The sequence below is a fragment of the Mastigoproctus giganteus genome, chromosome 3 (genome assembly GCF_048544385.1).
Source record: "Mastigoproctus giganteus isolate SK-2022 chromosome 3, ASM4854438v1, whole genome shotgun sequence".
NCBI classification, from domain to species: Eukaryota; Metazoa; Arthropoda; class Arachnida; order Uropygi; family Thelyphonidae; genus Mastigoproctus; species Mastigoproctus giganteus.
In genome coordinates, this window is record NC_143577.1 from 122,115,408 (window position 1) to 122,140,030 (window position 24,623).

The 24,623-nt window shown below is 35.0% G+C and overlaps 1 protein-coding gene across 1 annotated transcript in view; it reads left to right on the forward strand.

Moving 5' to 3' along the window:
* The window catches only part of LOC150088255 (intermembrane lipid transfer protein VPS13A-like), a 3,009,916-nt gene that overhangs the window by 785,799 nt on the left and 2,199,494 nt on the right, over positions 1-24,623 (forward strand). The window lies entirely within an intron of this gene.

Sequence of the window (24,623 nt, forward strand, 5' to 3'; positions counted from 1 at the left end):
ATGATTGGGCCAAAGCTAGATTTAAATTTGCTAGGTGATCTGATTGAGGTGTATAAAGCCTTGAATGGTTTGAGCATGCTCAATGCTGATGGGATTCTTCCTTTTGCTCAAAATAATCGCCTGAGAGGGCATAAAATCAAATTGAGGAAAGACAATTTATTCATACAAAAATACTGTTTACAATGTATAAACTTAAGAATATAAAATTTTTAAGAATACTATTCTTGTTAAGAATTTATTCATACAATATGTAGGATAGATGTGCAGAAGTTTGCCTTTAGCCAGCGGGTGGTTGGTTGCTGGAACAAACTTCCATCTGTCATTGTAGAAATCGATAGCTTAAATAGATTCAAGGCAGAACTAGACAAACATTTGGAGTGAGTGGTTGGGTGAAATTAGATTTTTTTTTTTTTTTGGCTGATGCTAAATTTGCTAACATTAACTGCTTGAATTTCTATAGGGTATAATTTTCAGGAAATACCTCTGAAAAATAAAAGTTCTTCCAAATACTAAAAGTAGAGGAAGAAGTAATAAAGCTATGTAAAAGTGTATGGCCATCATGGTCAGTAGTAGTCTAGTATCATGTTGCTTATCTATTTTTTTTTGTAATTTTGTTATTGCTAGTTGAGACACCAGCATAACCTTCTACTGGAAGTTTCTGAAATAATGATAGCAGTTTCATGTGTGTTTCCTTATCTTCTTGTACAACAACCCCCATACAGTCTGTGGATCAGTAAGTTATATTCTGCTAAAAAAATGTTTGTATTGAAGGAAACAATTCAGTAGCATTTAGTTTTATTGACAGTTCTGACAAAGTGAAAACACAGACTGAGAAAAGATAGTGATGGCTAATAATAATAATAATAATAATAAAAAAATGAATATAAAAAAGTGGTAGTTTTAAGCAGAATGTAAGCTAGAATGAAGAAAAGCAGAGTACAATAATAAGTGTATAGAAAAAGCTATTAAACTAAAACTATGGCAATCTTATTATTAATTTAGTTGGAATAAAAATGTGTTGCACAACAGTTACAAATAAAACATTAATTTGGGTGATATTAGATAAATAGTTAAATGAAGATGGTGCTGGATAGGATAAGAAATAGCAAAAGTAATTCTCAAGAATGATTTTCAGAACTTGTAATAAATTATATGAGCCAGATGCTGCCATGATATTCTTTAATAAAAAAAAAAAAAAAAAAAATATATATATATATATATATATATATATATATATATATATATATATATTAAAGAAAGGATGAACAACATTTATGAAATGGCAATTGCTTGTTGGCATCCAACAAGCACTTTTTTTAATTTATTATTTTTTAAATTTGGAAATAAAATGAATCCTCCTGTGTATCTTTCCACACCATTATTCTCTAAGGCAATGGTTCTCAAAGTGGATGCAACTTACTCTTTATAGGGGTGCCACAACGTCAAATTTAGCACTGGCTTACATTGTGGCCATCGCTACAAAAGGTCGTTGAATTTAGTGCAACTGTGTAAATTAGAAGTCGTCATGAAATAATTGCTGACCGCATCGCAGTGTTTATGTACATACACCTACATATACGGAACAGCCGAGCCATCTGTCACATACACTGTACTTGAAACAGCACCACCTTACAAAATATTCTGACAGCGCCCATTGAACCCAGTGCTGGGAATGCTGGGCATTTTTCATAATGGATTTAGGGTGCCTTCACTTTAAAAAGATTGAGAACCACTGCTCTAAGGGATTGTACAGTATTTTTTGTTTTCACTTCATTATACTGTGCATTATGAGAGATCAGTTTTTCATTTGGTATTTAATAGAATACAGCTGAGTGATAACATCTGTGTTGCTGCAGATAACTCCCAATCTCACATGGTATTGTTGGTATCTCACAATGTTATAACAAGATAAGACAGCACTTGTGTTGTATCTCACAGATGTGAGTGCCCTCTTACTTTGTCACTGAGTTTTGGTTTTTCCCTATTATTAGAAGCAAAATGTGAATAGCTAACAAAAGTGTCATTTGGTAGGTGCCATGAGAGCATCAGTGTTTAAATTCGGAAGATGAATGCCATTCACTTCTAAGAAATATGATAAAAATATTCTCTACTACTACTACTACTAATAATAATAATACAATAAAACACAATTTATTCATACAAAAATTGTTTACAATATATAAACTTAAGAATATTAAATTTTTAAGAATATTAAGTTTTTAAGAATATTATTCTTGTTAAGAATATTAAATTTTAATATTATATTAATTTTAATATAATATTAAATTTCAATTTAATATTATATTAAATTGAAATCTTGATAACAAGTTATAAATCATCACATAAAACAGTTTTCTCTACAAATTTATTATTTTACAGAAAAGATAAAAGAAATTATTACACATAATACATTCCACACTGTAAACAAAGAATAGCTATTTATATGCATAGCACCTCTAATCAACTGAATCATTAAGTATCAAAATTTCAATTTGAAAATAGGATAACTTCTCCTAAGTCTGAAATCAACACTAGCCAACAAATTATTAATTATATTCATTGTATGCCTTTCTCCAAATCTATTTAGTACCCTAGGGTGAGGCAAAACAATTGCTTTCGGATTCCTTAAATTATGTTAGAAATTCCTTTGCTTATACAGTTCTTCAAGAATAATGTTCAGATTTTTCAAAATTAAATTTAACTTCAGTTTTTGAACTGGATGAAGGATTATATATTTTAACAAAAATTGCCTTCTCTTATTCAAGTCATTCCCAATATGTTTTTCAATTATAAGTCTCGAAATCATGTTAATAAGTTAGTTAGTGTGAGGAAATCAGGCGACAACTCAGTGTTGTTATGGGCCTATATGAGAGCTTGAAAAACAGGGTAGATGCCCTCGAAGGATATAAATTGAGGGGCCCATTAAGCTCTCAGCTGCCCACATCAATGCCAGAGTTTGCACTTGATCATCATGCAACACAGTGGCAACCCCCAAGGCAGAATGCATAGGTCCCACAGGAACTAGTAGTTGTCAGTGACTCTATTGTCAGGCTAAAAAATGAATAGCAAATACTTAGAAAACGGTACTCACCTTGTATAAATCTGCAATAAAATTTTTTTGGTAGATGGTGGTTAAATTTAGGTTGGAAGAAGCATTAAAAAGAACTAAGGCGGGGAATGGGGTGAAAATATTTTAAACAGATTTTAAAATGAGTGCAAGGAAGTAGAAATGCAGATCTCCAATCCTTGGTTGTCATAAAGAGGTTAAAAGACGTAAATGAAAAAAAGAGAGAAGACCGGTGGTGCCAATAGTCGTTGCGAGGGACTCTCGTGAGTAAACCGTCATCAGTTGGAAAATGGAAGAGAAGTGAGCGCGTGTTGTATTTAAAATTTATCTAAACTCCCATGATGCTCTTTTTGACACGTGGGAACTTTAGCCGCGAGAGGTTCCAAGCCGGTGAAAGGTTGAAGGGAAGTTTGGCGTTAATAATGTTGAGATCGGAATGGTGTCGGTACCATTCGATGGTGAGGGCTTCATATTGAAGAATTCTGTAGCTCGATCTAAGTTTAATAATAGTGATGGCAGAGTCAACAAGGGGGGATGTGGTTATGGGTTTGAGCCTGGATTGTTAACTCAGTGCAGTATTGACTTGTCTTGAAACTGTTGAAGTGGTAGTATGAGCGGGTATTGGAAGTTGTAGAGGAACCGAATTTGGTGGTAGTGCTGCCGACGTAACAGGTGTCGCAGTTCGGTTGGCATATTATGAGATATATTAAGTTATTGAGATCATTGATGGGGTATTTGTGTGTATCTTTATAAGAATTAAATAGGGAACCTAGTTTATTGTAAGTGGAGAAGGTGAGGGAGATGTCGGTATCTTTGAATGTACGTCGGAATTGTGCTGCGAGTTCACTATGGTAAGGGAGAACTATGTGAGTATTTGTCTTGTGACTGTATCTGGTGGGGTTATTAATACTGTTTTTAACGGTGGATATTGTGTGTTGGATGATTTGAGGGGGATAGCTCCTGGCTATGAATTTATCAGTAAGGTATTGAAGTTCATTGTGTAGATCGTTTTGTGAAGAGGTGAATTTGATAGCGTTGTAGATTTGGTTGTGTAGGACGGCTTTTTTGGTACTAAGGGGATGATGTGAAGTGAAATGTAGATATTTACCAGTGTGCGTATTTTTTCTGAAAATCTTGGTATTTAAATTTGTGTCTGTTGTATAAATAGTGAGATTAAGAAAATTAATCTGGTTGTCCGTTGCGATTTTGAGGGTAAGGTTTAGCCTGTCATGTATTGTATTGAATTTAAAAAAAGATTGTCTATAGTTGTTCTGTTGCCTATTATTAGGATATCATCAGCGTAGCAGATGTATAATTTAATTTCAGAGGGGAAAGGTTGTAAAATTTGGTTTTCAATAGTGGCGAGATAAATTTCAGAAAGGGGGGCAGAAATGCCTAAACCAAATGTTTGTCGATAAATTTTATTGTTGAATCTAAAATATCTAGCGTCTAGTAAAAGAGTGGTAAGTTCAAGGATGTGGTCAACTGAAAGAGAGGTACGTTTCGTTAAAGTGTCATCAGTTGTTAGAAGTATGCGTAATGCTTGTAGGGTGAAAGGGATATGCACATTAGTGTATAGGGATATGATGTCAAAAGAAGCTAATACGTCTTCCACCTTCCTTGTCAAAATTATATCCCCGCTCACTTGATTCTCTACATTCAAAATTAATAATACCAACCAAGCATTCCAAAAAATCAGCAACACCACTATATCCGACGAAGACGTATTAGCTTCTTTTGACGTCATATCCCTATACACTAATGTGCATATTCCTTTCACCCTACAAGCATTACGCGTACTTCTAACAACTGATGACACTTTAACGAAACGTACCTCTCTTTCAGTTGACCACATCCTTGAACTTACCACTCTTTTACTAGAAGCTAGATATTTTAGATTCAACAATAAAATTTATCGACAAACATTTGGTTTGCCAATGGGTTTAGGCATTTCTGCCCCCCTTTCTGAAATTTATCTCGCCACTATTGAAAACCAAATTTTACAACCTTTCCCCTCTGAAATTAAATTATACATCTGCTACACTGATGATATCCTAATAATAGGCAACAGAACAACCATAGACAATCTTTTTTTAAAATTCAATACAATACATGACAGGCTAAACCTTACCCTCGAAATCGCAATGGACAACCAGATTAATTTTCTTAATCTCACTATTTATACAACAGACACAAATTTAAATACCAAGATTTTCAGAAAAAATACGCACACTGGTAAATATCTACATTTCACTTCACATCATCCCCTTAGTACCAAAAGAGCCATCCTACACAACCAAATCTACAATGCTATCAAATTCACCTCTTCACAAAACGATCTACACAATGAACTTCAATACCTTACTGATAAATTCATAGCCAGGAGCTATCCCCCTCAACTCATCCAACACACAATATCCACCGTTAAAAACAGTATTAATAACCCCACCAGACACAGTCACAAGACAAATACCCGCATAGTTCTCCTTTACCATAGTGAACTCGCAGCACAATTCCGACGTACATTCAAAGATACCGACATCTCCCTCACCTTCTCCACTTACAATAAACTAGGTTCCCTATTTAATTCTTATAAAGATACACACAAATATCCCATCAATGATCTCAATAACTTAATATATCTCATAAAATGCCAACCGAACTGCGACACCTGTTACGTCGGCAGCACTACCACCAAATTCGGTTCCTCCGCAACTTCCAATACCCGCTCATACTACCACTTCAACAGTTTCAAGACAAGTCAATACTGCACTGAGTTAACAATCCAGGCTCAAACCCATAACCACATCCCCCTTGTTGACTCTGCCATCACTATTATTAAACTTAGATCGAGCTACAGAATTCTTCAATATGAAGCCCTCACCATCGAATGGTACCGACACCATTCCGATATCAACATTATTAATGCTAAACTTCCCTTCAACCTTTCACCGGCTTGGAACCTCTCGCGGCTAAAGTTCCCAAGTGTCAAAAACAGCATCATGGGAGTTTAGATAAACTTTAAATACAACACACGCTCACTTCTCTTCCATTTGCCAACTGATGACGGTTTACTCACAAAAGTCCCTCGTAACGACTATTGGCTCCACCGGTCTTCTCTCTTTTTTTTCAGTTACGTCTTTTAACCTCTTTATGACAACCAAGGATTGGAGCTCTGCATTTCTACTTCCTTGCACTCATTTTAAAATCTGTTTAAAATATTTTCACCCCATTCCCCACCTTAGTTCTTTTTAATGCTTCTTCCAACATAAATTTAACCACCATCTACCAAAAAAATTTTATTGCAGATTTATACAAGGTGAGTACCGTTTTCTAAGCATTTACTATTCATTTTTTAGTCAGATTTATCACAGTATTATAAGGTTACTATAATTTCTCTATTGTCAGGGAAACGGGGAACATATTGTGTAAAAAGGATAGGTGGAACAGGACCAAGGTGTGCTTGCCAGGGACAAAGGTTGATGATGTTGTAGAGCAGATATTATCTTTTAAGGGCACAACAGGTGATATTGTTGTACACGTTGGCACTAATGATATTAAGAGTAGGAACAGGGCTGCGTCTAGAGCTTTTTAGGCCCTAAGCATACAAATGAAAGTCGGGGCCCTTCTTATGTAAACAAGAATGAGGGTGATATATGTTAAAAAAATCACAATTTTTGAAGTTATGTTAATTTATATTATTAATTTGACTTTACAAAAAAATATAAAATGAAAATAAACAATCAATATTAAATTATTTTAAGAAATTTAAAATATTTGTTTTCTAATTTTTACCTCTGTAAACTTATTAATAATATCGTCATAAAATATATTTTGGCGCCTCCGTAGCCAGGTGGGAAGGAGCAGCAGTGCGTAGCACACGCTTCTTGATTAGACCGGGGTTCGAGCCCGTCACCACCAAATACGGAGGATGCGGAAAAGGTCAGGGAATGACCACCGCATATCCCGGAGCAATATGGCCTTAGTTGCTAATGCTCCTAAAAACCAAAAAACAAACAACAATAAAATATATTTTAAAATATTAAAATAGAAAATTTAAATAGAAAATTAAACAATTTTACAATGTAAAACATAGTTATTATCAAAAAGCAAAATGTAAATACATCTTACCATCATTAATAATTATAAGGAAAAAAAAAATCATTTTCATACAATTAACAAAAAATTTGTGTGAGAATATCTCACGCATTATAAGTAAAACTTCTTACCTTAAATGTTCAGGTCCTTTGATGTGTGTTGATTTACCGATAGTGGTTCGACTGCAACTGTATGCGTCAAGCTATGTGTAGACAAACGTTTTCCCCTCCCTCCTTCCTCCACTCACATTATACTAGTGGTTCGTGAAAAACAATGTATACTTATGCACAGTGCACAGCTGAGCTGTGGCGTATGTTTCCCCCTGCCACCAAAGTATCAACAAAAGATACCGTATGACGTTGGTGTTGCAATAAGTATTATTATTGGTATGTAATTTTTAATTTAATTTAGAAGTCGAAGCCAGTGGATTTATTTATTTCATGCAGTAATGAAAAATACCTCTGTGCGGGCCCCTCTTTTCAGCAGGCCATAGGCACTTGGCTATTTTGCCTAGTGGTAAACGCAGCCCTGAGTAGGAGAACGGCGGAATTACTTAAAAAGTACAGGTCACTGTTGAAAAAAAGCAGTGAATTAGGGTTGAATTTGAAAAGTATCTGCAGTTTTGCCCAGACACGATAGGAGGGAGCATATGATAACAGCCTTGTTGATCAATTCGGCCCTCGAGAGCTTGTGCAAGGCTCAACGGGTAGAATTTTTCTCAGCCTGGTCTGTGCTTGTTAACAGGAGAGACTATTTCTACAAGGATGGGATACACTTAAATAGAAAGGGTGCAAGAATATTTACTGATGCTGTCGAGGCAGTGTTAGGTGGGTTGAAAAACTACTAGCTTTGGGGGGGATACATGGACTAATAGATTAACAGTAGCACATGCAGAGGTGAAAGTGATTATTGCACTGCTTCTATTGGAATGAGCAGCAGCCTGGAAAACAAGATGCAGGGTATTTCAGAGACTGCTGGGAGTTATTGCGGTACAAGTAAACACATTGGTTGTGTTAGGGTAGCTAAGAATAGGAACAGGTGCATGTATACTTGCGTGTACACCAATGCTAGGAGTTTGGTAAATAAATTTGATGAATTTGAGGTGTCGGTCAAAACATCAAAGGCAGATATTGTTGGGATATCAGAGATATGGTGTCACAGAGATATAAGGAATGTAGAACTAGAATTTGGGGAGTACAATGTATACAGAAAGGATAGACAGGATAAGAAGGAAGGAGGGGTTTATGGTATTAGTTAAGAAACACATAAAATCCAAGGAAGTGCAGTAAGTCGGCATCACTGGACAGTGTGGTGTCGAGTCAGTTTGGTGTGACATAAGCACTGGGAGATCAAAATTGAGAGTAGGAGTGTCTTATAGGCCTGATGATTCTGATGAGTATAATAAAAAACTGTACAGGGAAACAGAGTGGGCCAGTAAATCACAGAGTTTTATAATGGGGATTTTAATTTCCCGGATATTTACTGGAATTTGTGGGTTGGTCACTCACACACTATCAAGGCTTTTGTGGATTTATTGGATGATTGTTTCCTATATCAGCATGTATGGGAGGCAACTAGAAGGAGTAATACTCTTGATCTGATTATCAGTAATGATTCTTCATTCATTAAGAGTCTGCAGATAAATGAACCACTAGTTGGCAGTGACCACAGTGTGCTGAAGTGGGATTTACTCAAAGAGGTAACTACCATCAGGGGTAAAAGGAAGGGTTTTTGCTTTCGTAAAGGGGACTACGGAGGTCTGAGACAGTATTTAAATTCAATACGGTGGTACCAACTGATGATATTACCAACAGCAAATTCAAAATGGGAAGCATTCAAAGAATTAATCTTGGAAGCTATTAGGCTTTACATACCAACAAAGAAATATTGTTCAAGATTTAGGCCGAAATGGATGTCAGAAATGGATTAGAGGATGTCAGATGAACTAATTAGACATGTGACAGAGAAGAAAAATGCATGGGATACATATAAATTAATGGGTGACATGGAAACTTATGATAGATATAAGCTTGTCTGTAACGCAAGCCACAAAGGAGATTAGGCAGGCAAAGGCAGATTATGAGAAATCTTTGGCAAAGGATGCAGAGAAAAACAGCAAAGAGTTCTTTACCTATGTAAACACTAAAAGGAAAGGTATCAATCAGATTGGTCCATTGGATATTGATGGTTCAACTATTGATCATCCTGCTCAGGTGGCTAACAAACTAAATGAGTATTTTGCATTTACATTCACACATGAGGAGTTATTCAGGGAGGGAAATGCCAGAGGTGAATTAAACCCTGGCAGTGAGCTAGATGATTTTGTAATAACTAAGAGGAAAGTGGTGGAGAAATTGTTGAAGATACACATAAAAAAGGCACCCTGGGTGGATGGGATCTATCTAGTTATATTAAAGGAAGTAAGCAAACCCTTAGCCATATTTATGAGAGCGTCCTTGGACTCAGGGGAGGCACCCATGGACTGGAGATGTGCAAATGTGGCCCCAATTCACAAAGGAGGATTAAAGGGCGACACAAGTAATTATAGACCTGTTAGTTTAACTTCTGATTCAGGGAAATTAATGGAGCCACTGGTTAAAGAAGCACTGCAGGATCATCTAGACAAGACTTCAGTTATAGCTCGAACACAGTATCGTTTTGTTAAGGGGAAGTCTTGTCTCACCAATTTTATCGGATACTATGATGTGGTCACAAAGGAACTGAATGCAGGGAATAACTTTGATATCATATATTTGGATCTTAGAAAGGCCTTTGATACTATTGCTCGTGGAAGACTGCTGCACTAATTGGAGCAGTGTGGCATTGGAGGCAAATTGCTGCTATGGATAAAGGGATAGTTGAGTGGCAGAAGACAGAGAGTGTTAATCAATGGACAATGCTCTTCGTGGACTAATGTTATTAGTGGAGTCCCTCAGGGTGCAGTGCTGGGTCCATTGTTGTTTTCTGTATTTTTAATGATATTGATGATGGTATATCAGGCTTAATGTCCAAGTTTGCAGACTATACGAAGGTTATCAGGGTTGATAAGGGCACTAATGACGGTATGTGGCTGCAACAGGATCTACAAAAGTTGAGTAGATGGGCTGAGAGGTGGCAAATGTAGTAATAATATTGTCAAATGTAAAGTATTACATTTCACAATATTAAACTATGGGAAGCAGCAATCCCAGAGTAATGTATCAACTCTGTGGTACTACACTGACAGTGGTAGAGAATGAAAAGGACCTGGGGGTAATTGTTCAGGCAGATATGAAATTTTCTGTGCAGTTCAGACAGTCTGCAAGAGTCGCTCCTGGCCTCTTGTCAATTACGTACAGGAATTTTTCTAGCAGGGATAAGGAGATGATTATCCCCTTGTATAAGGCAGTGGTCAGGCCACACCTTGAGTACTGTATACCAGTCTGGAGGGCTCATTTTAATAAGTTTGTAGAGCTTTTGGAACGAGTACAGAGACGGGCAGCAAGATTAGTGGAACAAAGGGTTGCTCTTATGAAAAAAGGTTTAAGTTTTTCAGATTATAAGTGTTTTGGAGACTAGGCACCTGCGAGATGATCTGATTGAGCTGTATAAAACCTTGAATGGTTTGAGCATGCTCAGTGCTTATGGGATTCTTCCTCTTGCTCGGAATAATCACCTGAGAAGGTATAAATTCAAATTGAGGAAATACAGTTGTAGGATAGATGTGCGGAAGTTTGGCTTTAGCCAGCGGGTAGTTTGTTGGTGGAACAGACTTCCATCCTTTTCTGTGGAAGTTGATAGCCTAAATAAATTTGTGGCTGAACTGGACAGGTATTTGGAATGAGCGGAGGGGTGAAATCGGAGCATTTTTTTTTTTTTTTTTTTGGCTAATGCTACATAAGCCTACTTTCTTGCATCATATGTCCTTACTAATTCTAAAGTTGTTTGCTACCATTACTTCAGATAGATTTTCTCATGCTCTTACATTGACCAAATAATTGATTTGGGAATCCACTAATGCCTAACATAAGGTAACTTTTGTTCTAAGATTTAACTTATTCCTAATGTAGAAAAAAGGGTTCATATAAAATCTTATTTTTTTATACAAATTTATTATATGAATTTCCCAACTAAGACTGTAGTCAATCCATAACCGAAGATAACAATGATTTCAAATTTCTTCCACAGTTTGACACTGCAATTCTGGAAATTCTGATCATGAAGGTATTCATGTTTATTGAGTTTAATAGAAGGATGAAAATTAAAAAATTTTTTTTTTCAAAATTGAGTGCTGATTTATTATCATGTAGCAAACTCTGCAAATGAATAAGATCCTGTTATAAATTCTATGTCATATTTGCTAAGTTTTTTCAAATAAGATTATAGCATCTTCATAAATGTTTATAAAAGTCTCTTAATTACTTCAAATATATCATTTATATAGATATTGAACATTATTGGTACCCCAATAACGTTCAATTGAGGTACTTCCTCTCTTTATATTAAATGATTTTCCTTTTATATTTTCTACTTCAACTATCATTTTTCTTTTGGTTAAATAACATTCTATTAGTTGATTGATTCTTCCTCTTATGCCATATTTCAGTAATTTTTTTTACAGTGTAGGGATATTGATTAAGCTGTATGCTTTGATCAAATCTATAAATAAAATCATGATGAAATTTTTATTATTTTAATGTAAGTTAAAAGAATCCATTAAATTCTCTAATAAGGTCTGTGTACTCTTACCCTTCTAATATGAGAATACAGATTTCTTTAGCAATCCATATGATATAAGTACTGGCTAATCATAAGTAATGAGAAAAAATATAATTTTCTATAATCTTATTTAGTACTGGTTGTATTGTTATAGGTCTATAATTATAATATTCATGTGGCGATCCATTTTTATATATTGCAATTACCTTAAATGAAAGTAAATTTTTTGGTAAAAACCAAAAAAAAAAGTTGAAAGTAAAAATAGCATCCTGTTTCTAACATCTGTGCTATAAGCTCTACTAAGAGTAGAGCAAACTGTTCCTTATTCCTTTTAACTTAGGTTACTGTATTACAATCCAATCCATAATATTTCTTGTTCTTTAACTGTTCAATAATCCTAAGAATCTCAGTATATTGGGGAGTTAAAACTACACAAGAATTCACAGTTTGAGGAAGACTATCTTGTTGTATAAAAAAATTTTGGCAATAATGATTGTGATAATGTTCTACCTTTAATGGACAATTTCTATATTGACTAAAATATTTATCCCTTTGTACCATTAATTCCCGTATTTCTTTAGTCATCCATGTTTTTTTAAACTTATTTCTCAATAATAATAATAATAACTTTGTAATAATATAGGACTCCCAGAGAATACCTACAAGAAACTCCAGAAGGTCACAATGCTGAACAACTGCAGGATAGTCAAAAATTTCCTCAACCATCCGTAACACCAGACATAACAATTATCCTGTGTAATTGGTAGCAATACCGGTCTGGGGGTGGGGGGGGGGTGGAACCCCAATCAGGGAGAAATAATATGAGAGGAACAATAATAATAAATTCCATGTCACTGGACTTATTATTAACGTTCCTGTCCTATATTATTTCTTCCCTGAAGGGTATATGCTACCAATTACACAGGGTGGTTGTCATGTCTGGTCAACGAATTCTGCCTGTCCTACAGGTGTTCAGGATTGTAACTTTCTGGAGTTTCTTGTTGGTGTTCTTTAGGAGATCTATTGCTGCTAGGAGAATGTCTTTGTGTGTGCTCGATGCAAGTAGTGTGAAGAAAATAAGTGCCAACTCAGCATTGTTATTGGCCTTTATGAGAGCTTGAAGAACAGGATAGATACCCTCTAAGGACTTAAATTGGGGGACCCATCAAGCCCTCAGATGCCCACATCAATGCCAAAGCTTACACTTGATCTTTAGGTACACAGCGGCAACCTTCAGGACAGAATGCACTGGTCCCACAGGAGCTAGTTATTGTCAGTGACTCTGTTGTCAGGGACACAGAAAATATATTGTACAAAAAGTGGAGTAGGACCAGGGTATGTCTGCCAGGGGCATAAGTTGATGAAGTTGTAGAGCAGATATCATCTCTACATAAAGCGTGATATTGTTGTACACGTTGGCACTAATGACATTAAGAGTAGGAGACCTGCGGACTTACTTAAGAAGTACAGGTCAATGTTTAAAAAAATCCCAAGTAGGGTTAAATTTGAAAGTGTCTGCAATTCTTCCCAGACATGATAGGAGGGAGTATAGGATGAGAACCTTGTTAATCAATTCAGACCTGGAGAGATTGGCTACTAGGCTATACATACCAACTAAGAAATATTGTTCAAGGTTTAGGCCTAAATGGATGTCAGATGAACTGATGAGGTATATGGCAGAGAAGAAACATGCATGAGATACATACAAATTAACATGACACAGAAGCCTATGATAGATACAAGTTGATCTGTAACCAAGTTACAAAGGAGGTTAGGCAGGCAAAGGCAGATTACGAGAAATCTTTGGCAAGGGATGCGAAGAAAAACAGCAAAGAGTTCTTTACTTATGTAAACTCTAGAAGGAAGGGGATGAATCAGATTGGTCCACTTGAGATCGATGGGTCAACTGTTGATGACCCTGCTCAGGTAGCTAACAAACTAAATGAATATTTTGCATCGACATTCATGAGGAGTTATTCAGCAAGGGGAATGCCAGAGGTGTATTCAACTCTAGCAGTAAGCTACAGAATCTTGAAATAACTGGGAGTAAAGTGGAGGAGAAACTGTTGAAGATAAACACAAGAAAGGCACCTGGGGTGGATGGAATCTATCCAGTTATATTAAAGGAGGCAGCAAAGGAAGTAAGCAAACCCTTAGCCATAATTATGAGAGCTTCCTTGGACTCAGGGGAGGTACCCACGGACTGGAGATGTGCAAATGTGACCCCAATTCACAAAGGGGGATCAAAGGCTGACACAAGTAATTATAGACCTGTGAGTTTAACTTCTGTTCCCGGAAAATTAATGGAGGCACTGGTGTAAGAAGCACTGCAGGATAATCTAGATAAGACTTCAGTTATAGCTAGGACACAGCACGGTTTTGTTAAGGGTAAGTCTTGCCTGACCAATTTGATTGGATACTATGATGCAGTCACAAAAGAACTGGATGCAGGGAATAACTTTGATATTATATACTTGGATCTTAGAAAGGCTTTTGATACTGTTGCACATGGAAGACTGCTGCACAAATTGGAGCAGTGTGGCATTGGATAAAGGGGTGGCTATGGATAAAGGGGTGGTTGAGGGGGGGAAGACAGAGAGTGGTAATCAATGGACACTGCTCATCGTGGACTAATGTTATTAGTGGAGTCCCTCAGGGTTCAGTATTGGGTCCTTTATTGTTTTCTGTATTTATAAATGATATTGATGATGGTATATCAAGCTTAATGTCGAAGTTTGCAGACGATACAAAGGTTGGCAGGGTTGTCAAGGACACTACTGACACTATGCTACTGCAACAGGATTTGGAAAGGTTGAGCAGATGGGCTTCGACTTGGCAAATGAAGTTTAACATTGACAAATGTAAAGTACTACATATGGGAAACAGCAACCCCAGAGCAACGTATCAACTCTGTGGTACTACACTGACAGTGGTTGAGAATGAAAGGGACCTGGGGGTGGTTGTGCAGGCAGATATGAAGTTCTCTGAGCAGTGCAGACGGGCTGCAAGAGTAGCTCATGGTGTATTGTCAATGATATATAGGAATTTTTCTAGCAGGGATAAGGAGGTGATTATTCCCTTGTATAAAGCAATGGTCAGGCCACACCTAGAGTACTGTATACAGGCCTGGAGGCCTCATTTCAAGAAGGATGTAGAGCTGCTGGAACGAGTACAGAGAAGGGCAACTAGATTGGTGAATGTCACAAAGGGGTGCTCTTACGAAGAAAGGCTTAAGTTTTGCGAATTACAGTGTCTGGAAACTAGGCACCAGCGAGGTGATCTGATAGAGGTGTATAAAGCCTTGAATGGTTTTAGCATGCTCAATGCTGATGGGATTCTTCCTCTTGCTCAGAATAATCACCTGAGAGGGCATAAATTTAAATTGAGGAAAGACAGATGTAGGATAGATGTGCGGAAATTTGCCTTTAGCCAGCAGGTGGTTGGCAGGTGGAACAGACTTCCATCCCTTGTCGTGGAAGTTGATAGCCTAAATAAGTTTAAGGCTCAGCTGGACAGGTATTTCAAATGAACAGAGGGGTGAAGTGGAAGTGGTTATTTTTATTTATGTTACTTTCTTTTTTTTTTTTTTTTGGCTGATGCTGCATAAGCTTGCTTTCTTGCATCAAATGCCTCTACTAATGCTAATGTTCTAAGTCTGCATTATAAGGCAATTTTTATTCCTATTATTGCATATGCAGCCTCAGTGCGGTATCATAGGATTACTAATGTTAAGTTCCAGAAGAAATTACAGGGGATCCTCGTTACCCGAGGATAATTGGTTCCAGAAATTTCCACTTAAAACATTGACCAAATTTTCCTAATGTTTATTATTTAAATAAATGAAACTAGGTATAATATTTTAAGAGTTCAACGTTTTATATCTATATAATATCGGTGTAGATACACCACAGATAACTCTAAAGAAAATCTACGGTAGTAGTGTGAAAGACATCATTTCATCTGTATCTCATATTGTGCTCATCCTTCACAATGCATTGCCAATGTATTGCACTACCTTGAATAAGTAACGCTTCACTAACAGAGAAGATTATTGTTGCTTATTCTCAGTATAAGCAACAATACCCAGGCACCACCACCCAGACGGCACCATTTCAAAGCTAGTTGGCTTTTCATTGGTGGGCGGGCAGGTACCCTAGTATCACATTTGAAGCGTTTTTTATTCGAGGTAGTGCAATACTTGGGCAGTTCACTGTGAAGAATGAGTAGATATATTGTATCTACAATGATATTTTATAATAATGGTTATTATGTACTTGTACATAGAAAAAATGGATGAAGGAACTGAAAAATGGGAAAATTATTTTATTAGACATTTTTTATTATAAAAAAGGGTCGTTCTCACAAAAAAATATTCAAGTGCTTGGTCAATTTTCTCAAGGGAAAAAGCTTTAATTCTTTTAATTTTCAAATCCTCGTAACTGCAGGGACTCGGATAATGAATACTCGCATACCTCGGACCCCCTGCACTATCAATTAAAGAGTCGTGCTTTTGACAATAGTGAGAACATGTAAAACTGTATCAACTAATGCACTGCAGGCTGGGGCACTTCCTTTAGATTTATTATCATTATTATTACCATTAACCATATGGTGGAAGGAAGCCTGAGGCTTTTGCTGCACCAGCTAAAAAAAAAAATTCTGAGTTACCCTGAGAGAGAGAGAGAGAGAGAGAGAGAGAGAGAGAGAGAGAGAGAGGAGAATCACCAAGAAAGAGGAGAATCATTTGGTGGTAGTATTCAGCGATTTTGGATATTGTTTAAGAAAGGTAAACAGATTACATTTTTGGGCATAACCAATGATTTAATGATAAATATTAAGAAAGAAAAAAGAAATATTCTTATGAAATTAATTGATATTTGGCAGCAAAGATGGAATAATAGTGATACTGGTGCTGTGACTTGATTGTTCATTCCACTAGTTAATTTTAATTATGAAAACAAGTTGACTAAATGGTTTTATCTTAATATTGAGGCCCTTTTGTATTAACTGGTCATGGTTCTCTAAGACAAAAGTTATATCATTAGCATTAGTAGAGGCATATGGTGCTAGAAAGCAAGCTTATGCAGCATCAACCAAAAAAAATAATAAATAAATAATAAACATGCTCCCATTTCACCCCTCCGTTCATTCCAAGTGCCTGTCCAGCTCAGCCTTAAATATATTTAGGCTATCACCTTCCACAGTAAAGGATGGAAGTCAGTCTCCACCAATCCACCACCCACTGGCTAAAGGCAAACTTCTGCACATCTATCCTACATATGTCTTTTTTCAATTTGAATTTATGCCCTCTCAAATGATTATTCTGAGCAGGAGGAAAAATTCCATCCACATTGAGCATGCTCAAACCATTCAAGGCTTTATACACCTCAATCAGATCACCTCACAGGTGCCTAGTCTCCAGACACTGTAATTTGCAAAACTTAAGCCTTTCTTCATAAGAGCAACCCTTTGTTCCATTCACCAATCTTATTGCCCTTCTCTGTACTCATTCCAACAGCTATATCAGTTTGGTTTAGAGTCCCAACCATATTGTGAATGTAAAATGGTAGAGAGTTGGGAGGATGCATGTTCTATATGAGTGCCCACTATGTGAAGAATATATATATATATATATATATAAAATATTATTAGTATAAAATACACTAAGTAGATGTTTATGCATAGAAATGAACTAATGAAAATACGGTGTACCCTGGGAGTGATATACGTTGTGAATGAAGGGAGGAGAAAGGAACCGGAAAAAATAATTGTAACTATAGAAAAGTAAACCAAATGAATTTTTTGAAGAGATGACCTAGGTGGAGATAGCATTGCAGAGTCTTTCATAATTTTTGTGTCATCATCAGAGGTCATCCACCAAAATCATGAAAAAGACAGCAATGCTCTTACTTCTGTTTCCAACATGTTCTGTATGTCAAGGTACACGTGCGAAAGTCCATTTGGTAATATCAATTTTAAATTTTGAATAAAATTTGAATAACATTATACCAAGTTTGCAATTACATAATGTGTTAATAAGGTATTGCATACAGAACATGGATGACCTTACAGAAGTAAGCGGAACGCTATGAAAGTAGAAAAAGCAAAGACAAAGGCAAGGAAAATCCGAATGACAAGAACTTACCGCTACAGGCCAGACTGACAGAAAAGACTGTGTCAGTGGGTTACCAGTGTATTTATGCATGGGTATGCTAGCAGCACCTAGCGTTAGACAAATTTTGGTGTGTGTTTTTTGAAATAACGTGGGCAGTGAAGCTACGATAGGTTAAGTGCATGAAGCTCAAACTGCCCAGGATAGTTAAGAAATATAATAGCTGACAAAGTAATAGCTTGTTAAGGCGAAAAATAGATTTGGTAAAGTTAGAAAAATAGAACCCTGATTTCTCGTTCGGTAAACTAATGGCTCACAGGACATAAGATGTAGAGGCTAGTAAAGTAGAAAGATGATTATGGTAGAAATATGTAGTTGGGCTAGGGTGGTTCGGGGTTGCAAACCCGTTCCTATAGTTAGGACCCTGAACGAATGTCTGGGAGTTAGTGCATCATGTATTTAAGGTCAGTTATGTACAAGGTGGCATAATGTAATATAGTTAAGTTAGAATATAATATAATTAAATATAAAATTTAAATAAAGTTAAGTATGAACATAATTACAAGATAAATACACTGTGATGGGCCAATTGGTGGGTACGAGTTTTTCAGACTGTAAGACACCACAGAGGCCTAGTGTATTGTATTTACACTATATATATACTTGATGTGTATGGGATTAATTATATGTCGATAATGCTATTTATATTAATATCTTTTAGATTCTTGTGCCTTAATATGTTAAGGGCCTTACTGATATGATGGTGCAGTTATGCTATAGGAAAAAGGTTGTTCTTGAGTTTCTTGATTAATATCCAGATGTTATCAATGGCTGTTTCATTATTGCTGCATATGGTTGCTCTTTTGTTGCCTTGTGCTAGAATAACATTGGCATGTACTTTTTTGGAAATATTTGAATTCCATTGTGTAAGGTTGACTGTGCTCAAGTTGAATGCTTCATGTTTGTTGTACAGGTTGATGGACGCTATGTCGTTCTTTAACTTAATGTCTAGATCCAAGAAATGGGCTGCAGTATCAATGTTGTTTGTTTTTTCCAGTACGAGTTCATTGGGGGGTACAAGTGTCCATAATCCTTGATGAAATTCGGGCAGATGAAATTCGGGCAGTTGATCACTATGAGGTCATCTATATATCTATATAGGATAAGGTCCTGTGAAAATGAGGTCTCTGACCAATATAGATATAGGTTGGCTATTATGCATGAGGCTGGGCTGCCCATAGGTGTTCCATTGGTTTGGTGATACACTGTATTACCGTCATATATAAAATTGTTGGAGATACACAAGTTCAGTATGTTGTTCTAGGTATTGCAGGATATATAATCTTTATATTTAGCATAAATATCTTTGAGTACAGATTTTAGTTTGGTTTGATTAATACTTGTAAATAGGCTGTGGAAATCAAAGGTTTGTATATTGTTAACATTATTCTTCTGCAAAAATTTTAATACAGGTAGGTTGTTGCCTATGATTTTGCTGTTATGTATGTTTTTTAGCAGTGGTTGCAGTAGTTGTTCAAGTGTTTTTCCAGGTTTGTGCACATAACTATTTTTGCAGGAGGTTATGAATCTAAATCTATGGGTTTTTTGTGAAATTTTGGAATGAAGTATATATAAGGTAAGCTGTAATTGTTCATGTTTAGTTTTAGTTTTTTATTGAAGGCTATGAGTTTTTTGTAATGCTATTACAGGCACTAGATATAAGCTTGTAAGTATTGCTGGAGTTAAGTTCAGTTGTCAAGGTATGTGCATAAAAAGATTTGTAAATAAATGTATTTTATACTAATAATATTTTATATATAAGGATTAAAAATAATTGATAGAAAAAATTAATAGAAAATACTAAAAGATGGAGAAGTTATTAACACAAGGTGCCAGGCCTAATAGAAGAAAAAAGAGAAAAAGAATATTAACCTAAAAAAAAAAAAAAAGTAGAATTATGTAGAATTAACGGCTGAATTAAAAACCAATTATATGTACAAAAGCTGAAAGGGATATAGAAATTAATAAATGTAAAATAATAAATGTAATGAGCATCAAAATAAGGGTGATAAAAATGAGGGTGAAGAAAAAAAATTTTTTTGATGCAAACTAGATAAAAATAAACGATAAAATTGGTACATGAATCAGGTATTTCATCAGGGGACTACACGTGATCATGTACTGAAACACTGCATTTCTATACAAACCCATGTTGATGGAGGAACTATTAAAATATAACTAAATAGAACTGAAATAAAAATAAAACCTCCAGAAACATGAGTAAGGTAGCCCTAAATTTTTATTCCCCCCTTTTTTATTTCAGTTATATTTAGTTATATTTTAATAGTTCCTCCATCAACATGGGTTTGTATAGAAACACAGTATTTTGGTACATGATCAGGTGTAGTCCCCTGATGAACCTGATCCATGTACAAATTTTATCTAGTTTGCATCAAAAAAATTTTTATTTTTCACCCTCATTTTGATGTTCACTACATTTATTATTTCACATTTATTAATTTCTACTTCCCTTTCATCTTTTGTACATATGATTGGCCTGTTAATTCAGCCATTAATTCTACTTTTTTTTTTTTTTTTAGGTTCTTAATATTCTTTTTTCTTCTATTAGGCCTGGCACCTTGTGTTAATAACTTCTCCATCTTTTAGTATTTTCTATTAATTTTTTCTTTCAATTATTTTTAATTCTTATCTTTATATTTTTGTATCCTGTTTTGCTGCCTTGCACATTCAGGTACACTTACTGTTTCTCTTTCTCTTTTCTTTTTCTTACATTTTATACATACTATATATATATATATATATTAATGGATCAATTTTCTAATTTTGAGAAAGGTTTTGAATATTTATATGTTCAATCCAAGGAATATTATTTAAGCTTTCAAGAATATTGTAGATTAGTTTTTCAAAAAAGAAAACAATTGACTGTTTTAATAGATACAGTATAGATATTAGTTGTTTTTTTTTAATTAAATTAAATTTAATTTAATTTAATGTTTTTGTTATTTATTTAATTATTTATTTTTTTATTATTTTTTATTATTAATTTTTTTATTATTTTTTATTATTAATTTTTTTATTATTTTTTTTTTCACCCTCATTTTGATGCTCACTACATTTATTATTTCCTACTTCCCTTTCATCTTTTGCACATATGATTGGCCTGTTAATTCAGCCATTAATTCTACTTAATTCTACTTTTTTTTATATATATGTACATACTATATATATATATATATATATATATTAATGGATCAATTTTCTAATTTTGAGAAAGGTTTTGAATATTTATATGTTCAATCCAAGGAATATTATTTAAGCTTTCAAGAATATTGTAGATTAGTTTTTCAAAAAAGAAAACAGTTGACTGTTTTAATAGATACAGTATAGATATTAGTTGTTTTTTTTTTTAAATTTAATTTAATTTAATGTTTTTGTTATTTATTTATTTATTTATTATTTTATTATTATTAATTTTTTTATTATTTAAAAAATTAAAAAAATATTTATTTATTTATTTTATTATTATTTTATTTAATTATTACAGCAGGCCCTCGTTATAATGCGGTTCGCTTTACGCTGATTCGCTATAACGCTGTTCTTATATTATAACCCATATTTGACTATAACGCCATTTTACAGATTGCATTTTTGGCATATTTAATGAAATCATTTCATTTGATGGAGTCGATAGCTTGAAAATGAATAGCAAAACAGCATTAAAACGTTTCCCACGCCGACTTGAGAAATTTTCCCACACCAACTTGAGAAATTTTCCCACGCTCAGTGAAATTTTCTTGCACAATAATTTATTTAATTGCAGTACAGTGACTTGTTACATAGTTCGAGATCAACATTTTAAAAAATAATCAAGTACTGTATATTGATTATAATATTTGTGTTATATGCATTTATCCGAAGTATAGTCATCATTCAGTACAGTATTAGACATTGTGCGTAACGGTCAGTTTACTCAAACATTGTATCGTAATTAATGTAACCAATGCAGTTACATTTTTGTAGAGTTAATAATGGCAGATAAGAATGAAAAAGCAATAACGTCTAGTGCAGTAAGAAGACTATAAATGTAAGAAAAAAACTGAATTTGAAAATTAAATTAGACGTTTTGAAGTGAATCGATTTCAGTCAATGACAAGCGGATGTTTGCCATAATTTAGGACTGGCAAGTTTAACTGTAAGAACAATTATAAAAAAATAAAGAATTAATTTTAGCAGCGGGAAAGACAGCTGTTTCACTACAAGCAACTAGGAGGATTAGGCCAGCTATTAGGACTGAAATGGTGAGACTTTAACTAATTTTATTGAAGATAATATCCAATGCAGAATTCAGGTAAGTTAAATATTATAAAAAAAAAGGGTCACCTGTATTATTTTATTTATTTATTTTTTTTTTTTTTTTTTGCTGGCTTCCAGGTTTGGGACCTGGCAGTGGGATTGCCGACACTCACTGGTATTGTACTACCTCTGGTGGGCACAGGATTTTTAGTGCAAATTGCACTGACAGAGCAGTAGACCCAGGCCTTCATGTCCTAGGGATGGGCACCAGGTATCAGGTACTCAGATAGTGCCTGCTTCCTGGTGGCGAAGAGGCCTTTTTTTTTTTTACAACTTCTCACACATACATGCACACACATAACACTGCAGGCCCATTAGATACAGAATATACATGTGGAGATGGACATTAGTCAGGGTGCCACCCTTGGCATTTATACATACAATAAATAAATAAATAAATAAAATACTAGGACTATAAAGTTACTTATGGAAAATAATTTAGTATAACAATTAAGTCAATAAAACAACTAAATATTTATAAAATCTTAGCATTTGCCAGAGCTGCAAAAATCATGGCCAACTCAGTAATAAACTTGTACCCATTTGTTTTGAAGTGATGAAGTAGCTATGAAGTGATATATTTGAAGTGATGTTGTAGCTATGAAATCTTTCATTTCCAGCCCATTGAAACTTCTTGGGCTATTGGAAAGAAAGGATGAGGGTGAGTTATGATCTTAGTTTAGAAGCACATAAAACCAAAGGCAGTGCATCTGGTTGACATGGTTGGCCAGTGCAGTGTTGAGTCAGTTTGGTGTGACATAATCACTGGGAAAACAAAAGCAAGAGAAGGATTGCATTATAATAGGCTTATTGTGTGATGAGTGCAAGTACAGTGAAGAACTGTGCAGAGAAATAGAGTGGGTCGGCTAATCAGAATGTCTTATAATGGGGCATCTTAACCTTCTAGATATTGACTGCAACTGGTGGGATGGTTATTCACACATTTGTGAGAATTTTGTGGGTTTATTGGATGATTGTTTTCTACAGCAGTACATTAGAGAGACACCAAGAGATTGCACTACTTTCGATGTGATTATCAGCAGTGATTCTTCATGCATTAAGAATCTGAAGATAAAAGAACCACAAAGTAGCAGTGAGCACAAGAACCACTAGGTAGCAGTGAGCACAGTGTACTGATGTGGAATTTACTTACAGATATAACTACTATTAGGGGTAAAGGGAAGGACGTTTGCTTTTGTAAAGGTGACTAAAATGCTTCAGACATTTTTATATATTGGGCCAACTAATGTTAATACAATAACATATTCTAAATGGTAAGAATTCAGAAAAATAATCATAGAAGTTACGTGGCTTTTCATACCAACTAAAAAATACAGTTCAAGGCATAGACCTAAATGGATATCAGCTGAACTATTAACACACATGGTAGGGAAGAAAAAAGTATTGGGTGCATATACATGTCAGGTGACACAGAACTTGTCTGAAATCAAGTCACAAAGGAGGATAAGCAAGCAAAGGCAGATTAGAAGAAGTCTCTGGAAAAGAATATGAAGAAAAATAGCAAACTTATTTACTTATGTTAATAGTAGAAAAAGAGGCTGAATTAGCTTATCCACTTGATGCTGATGGTTTAACAGTTGATGATTCTGCTCAAGTTGCTGATAGGCTGAACAGGTATTTTGCTTCAACATTCTTTCATGAAAAATTTTTTAGAGTGGGGAGTACCAAAAGTTTTTAATGATTTTGTGATAACTGACAAAAAATTAGAAGAGAAATTGTTGAAGATAAACATAAAAAAGGAGGTGGACTGCATATGTGTGAATGTATCCCCAATTCACAAAGGATGATAAAAGGTGGCATGGGTAATTACAGACCCGTTAGTTTATCTTCTGTTCCACAAAAAAATAATGGAGTCACTGGTTAAAGAAGTAATGCAAGATCATCTAGATGAGGGGTGGGCAACAGTCGGCCCACGGGCCACATCCGGCCCATGACGATGTTGAATCCGGCCCCCTCCGTAAATGCATAAATATAGAAAATCCATACCTGACTACACTCGCCACACTTGCCGTAAACCATAAACGTTTGGCTTAATTCGGTTCAATTGGGAATTTGCGGCCAGTGCAGCGTACAGCAGTACGCAGTTAACCAGGTGATTCTATGCAGCATCAAATATTATTTCCTAATTATTATTGTAGCATCGATCGAACGAAGTTCCTTTGGGTTTGACTTCTCATTGAAAAAAATAATATTGGTACAAGATATTTTATAAGTCAGTTTATGCCTTTTCTAATTATTACAATTTTTAATTTA